This window comes from Mirounga angustirostris, unplaced genomic scaffold (assembly GCF_029215605.1).
Source record: "Mirounga angustirostris isolate CCGP_5_RB_7025 unplaced genomic scaffold, mMirAng1.0.hap1 SCAF_2, whole genome shotgun sequence".
Lineage (NCBI taxonomy): Eukaryota > Metazoa > Chordata > Mammalia > Carnivora > Phocidae > Mirounga > Mirounga angustirostris.
In genome coordinates, this window is record NW_026991710.1 from 35,503,768 (window position 1) to 35,515,839 (window position 12,072).

The 12,072-nt window shown below is 37.1% G+C and overlaps 1 protein-coding gene across 30 annotated transcripts in view; it reads left to right on the forward strand.

Moving 5' to 3' along the window:
• Positions 1-12,072, forward strand: part of GRXCR1 (glutaredoxin and cysteine rich domain containing 1) — a 309,082-nt gene that overhangs the window by 90,622 nt on the left and 206,388 nt on the right. For 15 of the 30 annotated variants that reach the window (XR_010409369.1, XR_010409353.1, XR_010409355.1 and 12 more), the window contains one exon: positions 2,542-2,692. The exons of the other annotated variants lie outside the window; for them this stretch is intronic. The gene's annotated coding sequence lies outside the window, so the exon portion shown is untranslated. The remainder of the gene's footprint in view (positions 1-2,541; positions 2,693-12,072) is intronic. 30 annotated transcript variants of the gene reach the window in all.

The window sequence follows — 12,072 nt, forward strand, 5'->3', positions numbered from 1 at the left end:
GATTTCTGAGGAGATTCTATACCCGTATTTTCATTCATCTAATTTTTTTTTAGGATATGGTTATTCAAAACTTCTAATTGGACAGAATTCATTATTTTAGATCAAGTATTTTTAATACTTACATGATTCTAAAATCACACATTCAATAAAAGTCAGCATCAAATTAAATATTTGACCAAATTGTCTTTATTTACTTTGCTAAAATTATACTTTGCTTAAATGTATAAAGCCTACTTTCTGATAACATCTTATATATGATGAAATTCAGCGTTCTGTGGTTTCCACTTGGGCATATTCAACCAGATTGGGTTACCAGCATTACTAGAAAGACTCTGTAATGTTTTATAAGATGGTCCCTTGGCTTGGAACTTCCGAGTGAGTGAGGTATTGATTTGAGATCAAAGCATGCTTAACATAGTCCCTCAAAGTGCTCAAAAAATACCTGCCAAATGAAAATCTTTCAACCCTGGAGTGGGGAAAATGATATTTAACAAATGTGAGTGCTTTTTTGCATGTGGCAGAGAATTTTGAAAATTTCATTCGGTCCTATGTACATATTCCAGTGTGATGCATGTGTATTACATTTTGTTTCTTTCATGAAGAACTGAAGAACTGACCCTACCTCGGGGTGAGTGGTAACAGCTCCAGACAAATGTAGCAGCCCATTGCTGTGCTTCCCTTTCCCTCTCCCACATGTAACATGCCTGGCTTTACAGTCCCTTCTTTATAAAGCTGCAAATCTAAGTGCCCAGATCAGTTTATGGCTTCTTTTTTTCATCTAGCAGAAACAAAAAAGTGTCAAGAGAATGGAAGAAAGTTCTTTTCCCAAGCATCCCGGTGAATATATGTTCTTTTGAAAGTAGAGAGGAAATTAAACTGGGGCTGAACCATTTTTCTTTTTTTCTTTTTGAAAGCTCTCTGTTGTTTGATGTCCATGATGATCATTTAGACTACTCCAGAAGCTGCTGGAATAATATACTTACTTAACAGTGCCTGGAGATTTCTTAAATTTGAAAAAACACAAAGCTCAGAAAGATAAATTTTGTTTCTGTAGTCTTTGTTTACAGTTTGTATTTGGTGAGACTTACCTATAATGCATTGCATCTAGGCTGTGTAGCCGTTGCATCCTATACCAAATTAAAGAAGAATGTTTAAGCCTGCCAGATGTTGTTTTCATTAAATTATTGATATTTATATTTATACAAAGGTAGCTGAAAATGATCTCATAGGTTCCTATCAGCTCAATTTCCCAAATGACTCAGTGATTTCACCTTAAATCTATAGCACATAAGAGAATTTCTAAATTATCCTTGAGAAATAATTTTTACATTTATTTTTAGAAGGTAAGTTATATGAATTAATATGGGGGTCATGGATTAATACAGCTGTTGGAAATGAGAAACACTGTATGTTTTAATACTTGAAGTGACCTACTAAGAGATAGTATCATTAATTGGTTTCATGCATGGACTTTACTTACAGATATGGAGAAATTATGCTACTGTGGGTTGAGATCCTGGCTTGGTATATCAGCTAGCTTGTTTTGATTGCAAAAACCCAAATATTGGCTAACTTAAACAAAAAGTAAATATATTGACAAACTGTCAAGGTATAACAAATCTGAAGATTGGAGAATCATATCCTGACATAGGCAGAAACTGTAGTTTGGGGAGAGTTAAAGAAGCAAGAACTACAGGAAATTTCTCAAAATAGAAATAGATCAAGATGCTGCTTCTGATTGAATGGGACTCACCATTTTTTAAAGCCTCACACTACTTCCTCAAGGATCAAAGTCCCAGAAAAGAGTGGCTACATTTTGTCCCTCTTCCAGTACCAGTCTAGCGGAAAGAAGAATCCAGCCCTTGACCTTTTGTAATGGAGTCAACTATTTCTTACCTATGAAGACTGTTCTTTTTTTTTTTTTTTTTAAGATTTTTTAATTTATTTGACAGAGAGAGACACAGTGAGAGAGGGAAGCCCGATGCAGAGCGGGAAGCCCGATGCAGGGCTTGATCCCAGGACCCTGGGATCATGACCTGAGCCAAAGGCAGACGCTTAATGACTGAGCCACCCAGGTGCCCCTCTGAAGACTATTCTTAACGAATGAGATACAATTCCCTATAAGGAAGTTGGAATGCTGTGGGAAAGAGACGATGCTGGGAACCAAGAAATAACAAATGTGCATTATGCTTGGCTACTTACTAATGATGTAAACTCTCTTAGCCTCAGTTTCCTTATCTGTAAAATAATGACTATAATTCCTACTTACTGGATTACTCTGAGTATAAGATCAGGTAATACATAGAAAATTCTGGGTACGTAGTATTCACTCAATAAATATTGGTTATCACTATCATTATTTTGTACTTTCTGTGGTTCTTTCACATACATTGGCTTTTTTAAATCTTCACAATATCTTGTCAGGTCACTGTAATAGATTTTATTACTTTTGTTTTATGGATAAGAAACTTGGACTTAGGAGGCATTGCCCAAAGCCTAAAGCCTGGTGTTATTCCACATACCCTGTGTTTCCTTCTACAGAGTCCAGCACATTACTGCAGTATCATCAGTTTGGAAAAAAAGATGAGGGAACACTGCCGAGCCAGAGTTTTCTTTCTGAGAAAGAGAGCTTGATGAAATTCAGAGCCAATTCTTTCAGCAAGAGGATTGTTTGCTCACTGCTTGGCTGCAGGTTAGTTTGGCTATTGTGCTGTTTCCTGGAAGCAGTGTTCTGAGAGTGAAATCCTGATGCACATTCACAGGATGGTATCAATGTGGCTTTCAATCCTGTGATTTTATGGTTTCATTACAAAGATATCCAGGTTTGTAAAACTGTGCTTTGAAAGTACGGCTGTTAGCCTGTTAACAAAATGTGAGAGTACAGAAAAGTAACCTGTCACACACCGTGGAATTTTCCAAAGCAGTTCACGGCTGTGCATGTGGGCAGATCTGCATCTGTCTTTCCTTTCAGTTTGACACCTGGACACCTATGCATAAGAGCGGGCCAGGCTGTTTGATGACAAGCATAGTTTTGGGGCTTGATAGTTTTACTATCTCTGCAAGGTGACATCTCTGTCAGGTGACTTACCCAGTCTAGGAAGCTGTTTCCAGAAACCATGAGGAAGCTAGCATTTTCCAGCTTCCTATCTCTAGGATCCATCTTCCTTTCCTGCTGTCTCTGGGATGAGAAAGCAGAAGTATGCTCGTAATAGTAAACAAAATCCCAATTCCCTAATGCTAAGACAATGAGCAGAAAGGGACCAGAAATCTGGAGAAAGTATTTAGTTTTTCGGGGACCTATGGACTGATTTCTTGAAGGTTTTTCTTATTTCTTTTTCACTTAAAGCACTTAAAGTGAGATTTTGAAAACCACCCATGTTGCAAATTTCCCACTATGGCCTGCTTGGTGTTCGTCATTCTCTTTATTACTTGTGCTTTGCTGCCTTGTATTTGAGTTCTTATAGTTAGGCCTGTGCCTCCTGTGAGACTGAACTTGGTGAGAGTTGGAGACTGTAGCTCACCCATTGTTTTGCATCCTTTATTGCTTCTCAAAGCACCTTCTGTGGCCCAGCGGCATTGGCATCACCTGGGAGCTTGTTAGAACTGTAGACTATCCAACTTTGCTCCTGACTTACTGAGTCAGAACCTTCGTTTTAACAAGATCCCACATGCTTCATATGCATGTTATAAATTGAGCAACGTTGCTCTTTAACACTTTTTATACAATGTATGTTAAGTAATAGGAAAGATAATAAACGTGTGAAGCAGGTAATTATGTATCACTTATAGAACCCCCTCCTTAGATTCTGTAGTAACTTCAGAATCCTGGAAGCCATGAACACTTGATACTTCTGAATAGAGATGAAGTTGGCAGTTTCAGAATCTATTTGCCCAACTCAAAAAAAAAAATTGAAATAAGTGATCATGCAGTGAGCAGAGATGGAGGAACAGAGTCACTGCACATCAAATTTGGTTCGGTGCTCCAGCCAAGGACAGTCCTTACTGCGTCCAGATGATTGCCACAGTGAGCTTCAAGGAGCAGTAGGAGTTCTAAGGCACTATGTCTGTTTTCCTCATCATTTCCTCTGATCTCAACTAGCTCGCTCACTTTTAGCTCTTTCATTTGTTGATGTTTCTGCTCATACTTTATTTAGAAAAAAAGGGTCACCTCAAAATATGTACACAAAAAATAAACACTAAACAGTCGCTAGCTTAAATCCAAAAAGCAAAGTTTGAAAACCACTTTGCTAGATTGCCAGTGGTCCTTTCTCTGCTCCTCAAATTCCCTGTGTCAAAAGCTAACTATTGTGTTTAGCCACAGAGTTCATATTGAGGTGACTATGATTGTATAAACTCAAAGTTCTGTTCCAAGAAGTTATTTTAGTTGAGTTTTCTCTTCAATATTTAATGATTACAATGATTACGTGCTCTGTGGCAAGGACTGTGGTTGGAGCTGGATATATAAAGATGAGTATGATACAGTATCTGCTCTCGAGGAAATTTTAGGCTGGTAGGCTGGACGGACACATAAATAGATCTCTTCAAGAGACTGTTTGATCAAGGATGCTCAGGGTGCTTTGGGTCTCAGGAGAGAGGCATTGTGTGATTGGAGAAGAGTCAGGATCAAAATTGTATTTTGAATGCAGAGTGAGAGGTAGGTGAAGAAAGGAATGTTGGAAATGCATTCCAGGTAGAAGTTGCAGTGAGACTAAAAATGCTGATATATGAAACCACTATGATGCATTTCATTGTCTACAAATTTACAGCAATGGTTATCAGGAGGAGGCATGTTATTATTTACATCATAAGAGGCAGGAATAAAGTACTTATGTATTCCCCATATACTCTCAAGTTTCTTCTTGGTAAGGGGAACGCTTTACAGTAAAAATTAAACTCTTTGAGGGTTAACTTGTTTTTTTATTTCCCTCCTGTTGAACTCATAACATTTAAACACGTAGTAGGGACTCAAGAACTATTTGTTGAATAAACAAATGCATGAACTAATTTATTAATTTGAAAGGGGGTAGACTGAGTTTTTCTTAGCAATGTCTTAGTTACCTAGACTCTGTCATTGATAAAGATAATGAAAACTAGAGGGAATAATGCCTCTAAGAACATGGAGGTGAATGACAACCAAAGGTGGGAAATCCTGCTGGTCAGAGGACTCATCTTCTATTAGGCAAGGTGAGGAGGGGGGGCGGTTTGCATAAAATTTGAATTGAAAACAAAATATAAATTATCATTGGAGATTTTAAGAAATCCTCAGTGATGTTTGAAAAATATATACAATAATTTAATATATGTTTATTGATAAAATCTAAGCAACTACAAAGACATGGTAATAAACCAAATAGCAGGCTTATGTTGGACCCATATATACGTGGGACCCCAAATAGATTTACTGTGAAGCAAACAAAGCTTTGCTTCAGGGCTCCTTACTTGGTTTAGGAGGGATCCTCCTATGACGTTTACATTGTTATATGTTTTAGGGACATTTGCAAGAGTAAGTTATTTTTACCACAATTAGTGAGGACTGCTAGCTCTTGCTAGGTAAACTTAAAACACTGTAAAGGGATTAATAAATAGGACTATACTTGGTTCTTTTCTCCCTGCCTGAGTTAGTTCTGACCTTAGCCAGACCCTTTTGCTATCAAATTAATGGAATTTACTAATTAGAAGGCATTTGAAGATCTTCCAGATGGTGCTATATCCCAATTTCTTATCTAAGGAATCTTTATAGCAGGATATACCTGGTGTGTCTTGATTATTTATTATAAATTAGTCTTCACTTCATGGCTTTATGAGCCATAGCTGGATTGAAAAATGGAAGTTAATTGTATAGTGTTTCTTGCTACATGACTACAGAGTATAAAGATTGAGAGACCCACAAAACTGAGAGGCTTCCTTGGGCCATTTTGTATTGGCCATAGTGCTTGTCACACTAAATCCAAATGCATGCCAATGTGGAAAAGGGATTTAGAAAGATGTGTTCCGATGTGATATGACTCCTTTCTTATAAAGTTGAATAATCATTAATAAAGCCTGGTGCTGGGTAGGACTTGGTTTTTGTGAATCTGATTGATGATTCAATGCACTATGTTAGTAGAAACACATTATAATAGTTGCCTGTGGAGTATGGGGAAAGAACTAAGAAGAAGATAAAAATAAATAGGTAAATATTAGTAAATAATATAAATAAGAGAAAACCTTAGTAGGACAAATAATGATAATATGTTATGAACTGAGGAGGTGATTTAGTGAACTCTCATCAGTGAAGGTCCAAGAAAAAAGTATAAACAGTATAAAGGTATAGAAGTGAAAGTCCCTTCTATGTCCCTTGCAATAGGTGAGAATTTAGTTTTTATCCTTTTATATACATGTATATCATATGATATTTTTAACGTTTTTACATATGTACCATATACGTTATATATATATACAAATATATATATTATATATACATAAAAATACATATCTTTTTATAGCATTTCTTGGGGATTTATATAGATGCATTCTCATTGTTAAACTATGTAAAAATAGAAAGTCTATATATATGGAATATTTGGATTGTTGCACTTAAGCACCTACTTTCATCTCCCCCCAAAGGAATGTTCTAAATCCTCAGGACTTGTGGAAATGATCCACTTTTCCTCATTGGAGTAGAAAGGCCTTCCTCTTCCTTGAAGACTATGCAGAGACTTCAAATAAGGCAAATGCCCTTAAGAACAATGCTTGCACTCCTTAAGACCTGTCCTGATCTGTCACCAGACTCATCTAAGATAAGATCTCAGTAAACCTGTGGGAAAATGCAGATCCTAGGAAAAGGAAGAGATTGCACACAAAGCAGCAGTAGGATGGCCTAACACATGCCAGCAGGAACTGTGGGAGTTGATCTAGCTGTAGCTCCTGAATGTGCTTGGGGACTCTGTCTAGGAGTGGACCAAACAATTGTAGGATACAACTTTGGATAAGGAAAAGTTTGGCAATGGCCCTAGGATGAGAATTGCAATAGTGCAGGAAGCACCAACATCTCCGAGAAGCTCAGTAACAGCTCTCCTCTGTAGTCCAGGGCTGATGGTAGGAGATGCTCCAAGACTGGGTTCCCCAATGACAGTAGAGAGGATAGAATCCCAGAATAACAGAGGCCAGATGACAGCATTTAACTATCAGAAACAAAGTGGGAATAGTAACTGTAATTGGCAGTAAATTAGGAATGAGGGTCAGCTAAACCTGACCCAGGAAGGCAGGGCTACCTCATGGATGTGTGAGTTGTGCTTAAATGGGCTCCCAGCTTTGTTTAATGCTATGCTGTCATCATCTTGAATTTCATTGTAATTCTTTAATTACTTAACAAAGAGCCCCACATTTCATTTTTCATTGGGTCCTATAAATTATGAAGTCACAGGGATTTTATAGGAATCTGTGGAAATGGTCCATAGAACATGGTATTCCTAGGGGCAAGATATAGGGGTAGCCAAAAAGGGGTATTGCATAAAATATGTGATTAGAAGAGATCAAGAAAGGATGGACAGAAGACTTTAATGGAAAGTCATGATCTCTTACCCATATTTTAGACCGTAGTGATTTATCATCCCTAGAACCTATCGGTTGGAGAGACCAAATTCCCATCATGAAAGGCTTTTTAATGCCATAGCAAATATATACAGTAGTGAGTCCCTTAGTCCTTTCTCAAAGGAATTTATCATCATTTACTTGGGTAACTAAACATTGGGATAAAGGGAATACCCAGATCTTTTAAAGATCCCTTTGGAGTTAAATGTAGAAACTATTGAATAGTTTGAAATATATTGAAACCACTGGTTAGCTTTCAATAAAAGACCATCCCTAAAAGCCCTCAGTGGCAACCCTGTCGGGACCCCTCTAACCCCTGAGAGCTTTTTCTATATCCTCACTTAATAAAACTCTATCACTTTACTCATTCTCCTTTGTCCTCGAGATTCATTCTTCGACTCTGTGAGACAAGAACCTTGCTCTCCCACTTCACCGTGATCTAGCTAAGAAGATTTCCATGCAGAACATTGAAAGTGTTACCTTGCTCCATCTTACTGCCTATCATACAAAAAGAGAGGGATGAGTTAAAAAAGAAACATTTCAGCTTTCAGGCATAACTTAAAGGACACATAAGAGATTAAGGACTTGAGGGATTTGAAACAGACTTTTCATTCCTGGCCTCTCCACATGTAGAAGATTCTCAAAGTAAGAAAGTTTATCAGGCCAGACATTAAATTAGGAGAACTGTCAGAAAATCCAAACATAAAGCAAATTGTGTGTGCTTTAAGATCCTTTCTTAAGATAAGTAAGATGTGTTTCCTAGCTTCAAAAAGTTCGGCTTCTGTTACAGATTCTAAACGGGGAAGTAAGCAAATACATAAAATGTAGTGTGATCACAGCCCTGATAAAAGTAAGCAGGGGGTGCTAGGAGAGCATTCCAGGGACACTTCCCACAAACAGACAGGAGGATGGCATTAAGATAAGGCTTTCCAAGAAGGGGCATCTCTACAGTAAGTAGTGAAGAATAAATAGGAGTTATGGAAGGTGGGGGTGGGAGAGATTTTTTCAAATAGAGGGAGCTGAATGATATTATAGGAAACCCTCAGAAAAATCTCCTAGAGGAGATCTGAAACCCTTGACATGTCTTGTAGAGGTTTTCCCCTTTTATAGAAACAAATGGGATCAACCAGCTGTAAAGATTCTCTCTTTTTAAAAAAGGTTTTGTTATAGAACTTAAAAAACATCCAAAAGAAGAGAGAATTGTATCATGAACCCTCATGCACTAATCTCTCAGTTTAAAAATAATCAAACTCATGGCCAGTTTTGTTTCATTTGTGATTACCCCTTCCCGCATTGTGTTATTTTAAAGCAAATCCCAGGCATATATGATTTCACCTGTAAACATTTTACCTCTAATGCATAAAGATTCTTTTTGATTAATAATCACAACACCTTTATCACACACCCAGATTAACACTAATTCCATAATATTGATGCTTCCTTTTGAATAAGGTAGGCCACTGTTGCTGGGTTCTTCTGGGAAATAGATCACTTAAATCACTCTAATGCCAAAAGAGAATTATACAGTATCTGAGGTCCTTTTAAGAATTCTTTTTTTTTTTTTTTGAAGGAGGCAAGATGAGGAATTATGCTAGCTTCCTCTTTTGTAGGTATTTAGGAGTCGTAGGTTAGGAACAAGTCTATCCTCAATGCCCCAAGAAGTTATGAAAATGTAAGAAATGGAAGTTGCTATAGGCTCTTAATTTTGTTCCTTTGTAAGTTTTTTCAGAATACTTGTTCAGGTTATACTTAGAGAGATCTAGCTGCTGGTTTCAGGCAGTCCCTCTGTGGTCTACCCTTTGTGCCAAGTGATTTCTTCCTAGACTGGCTTAGGTGCTGGGCTGGGTGGATGAAGCTCTCTTACCTTTACATAAAGGAACAAAATTCAGTGCTGCTAATAGACTGCAAATAACAGGAAATAAGGAGAAAGGATAAACAGAATCACACCCAGTACCATGGTACCCTAGGACTTGTGCTTAAGTACGAATTTATAATCAAATGCCATCTGGCCTTAGAGTAGTAGCTATGCTGGGTGGACACTCCAGTTTGGCTGATCTCAGCATCCATGTGCAAAGACTTAGAGACTTGAGAGCATGACCTGTTCTGAGATCTGTAAGGGTTATTGCCAAGTACAGGGTTGATAAGGCAGGTGCTGGAGAAGTTAGTGGACACCAAATTGTAAGTAAAGAAATTAGGAATTATTGGAGTATTTTAAGTGATAGATTTCTGCAATCAGATTTGTGTCAGAGTGGGGCATAGAGGAGGGCACAAAAGCCAATAGGAGACCATTTTATCAAAACAAGAGAGGATCAGTGCATGAATGAACATAGTACCGTTGAGAACCATGACTGTGGACAGTATGGAAAGATGCTTGCAGATAAGTCCACAGTACTGGGAGGCCAATTAGATGGGAAGTTGAGAGGAAGGAGTTAGGGGTGACTCCCAGGTTTGTAGCCTGTCTTGGAGAATTGCAGTGCAGAGATTTCCAATTGCAATGTTTCTTGGCTGATGTGCAAATTCTACTGGATTACTAGTCAGTGACCATCGCTACTCTAAACCCCAACAGTAGCATTTCTGAGGTCAGAGTTATGGCCAGAGAGTCAATTGGAGGATCAGGCAGTTCATGTTAGAGCTAAATGTTTATTCATCCAATGTGTCTTCTGGTCAGCATGGAAAACAATTCCTAGGTTCCCATGTTCACTTGAACTTCTTCCCTAATGCTTTATTTTTAGTTACTCTCACACTAAAATAAGGTTCTATTTGGTCTTTCCATATTGGAGTCTACTTGATCATGTACTATAATCTTATAGGTTATAAGAAAAAAACAAATATACTTTGATTTAAAGGCTATTACATCCCAAATTTCAAATTAATACTTCCATAAATTAGATAGGACTTCATGTACCAGGTTTCTCCTATATCCTATTATTGATTATTTAATAAAATCTTCAAATTGATCTTTATCTCTCTTCCAGAAAATAAGTATAGTTCTTAGGCTGTTTTCCTTCTGGCAAAACCAGAAGAAACAGCAGAATATTTAATAATTGTATGAGGTCCAGGATCTCAACAGGATTTATAAGCTGTCTCTGTCCTTTTCCTGTGAGGGTTGGCATTCATTTTATATAGTGACAAACGAATGTGGGAATAGAATCTTTTGTTCTTTTGAAGAATCATTTACACCAGCATTATGGACTGGAGGAGTTTTGTAGCCACCTGTTTTCTCCATAAGCTGTTTCAAACCCATGTGATACCTACTCCTACACCTGATTTCAAAAGTTAGTCACCTAGTACAGCTGGAGAGAAGTAACACAATGTGACATTTATTATCTAGAAGAGAGGCACATTTTCCTCTCATATCTTGAACGTTTAATCACTTTATCACCACATACCTGGGGCAGATCTACTCACTGTCAAACATGCAAAGTCCAAGAAAGAATTTTGGGTGCTTTTTTCCAGTAATAGAACAAATATTTAATATATTTTAATTTATTATCTTATACCCAGAAATTAGTTTTACTGGTGATTTCCTACTGTCCATAACTTACTGGGCTCTGGCACTGATGGTTGATTTACTGTTCTATCAGTTCCTTAATTGGAATGAATTATTCATAGTTCTTCCTGATGAACAACCCAATTATTATGCTAATCATAATAATCTAAGTCTTCAATGTTTTCTAAAGCATGCTGCCTAATGGGGTTATTAATGTGTGTATAATTATAGTCTTATAAAAATTCAGAAACATGCTTTGACAGACATTTTTATTTATATTTAGGCTTTCAAAAACATCAAATGTAAGATATCTTTCACACTGCACTCAATTAATTTCTTAAATGTCATTTTCTTTCCTTGATATAAACCTGTGAATGAGTGTGATAAATAAAATTACAATCAACCTCATTACTAACACAAAGAAATAGAACAGAATTTTATATCCAGTCAAGTCCTGCTTTCGAGGACTTTGGCTTTAACAAGATTTTCCTTCATGTATGGGTATTCTATTGGAGGCAAAAGGAGTGAACTGACCTTATATTTATTGTTATATTGTCAACTCTTAATTGTTCATAGAAGCAACTGCATTGTGGGCTAATTAACTATTAACTCTTCATACCTGGGATATTTTCCCCATACTTCTGTATTTGTTAAACACCTCAGGCCCAAATTATTATATTTGCATGTGCTTGTCTTATTTCAGGGCAAAAGTTAATATTTGAAGATACTAGGATATTCTGTTGCTTTCAGTAATAATAGCTACTTTAATAACCAACTGCCAAGGGCATTTAAGCTTGGACGTCTGACACACAAACAAGGCAATAAGAAGTGATATTTGGCTCATAGATCTCAAACCGAGCATTTGATGGCTCATGGCTAGGTCTAAGTAACCAAGAACAAATTAGGGTTAAAACACACATTCTGCTCAATTTTGTTGCAGTGGAGTTGTTAGAAGGATGTTTTTGAGACTTGGCAACAGTAACTCATGGCTTCTGTGAAATGTTAAGATT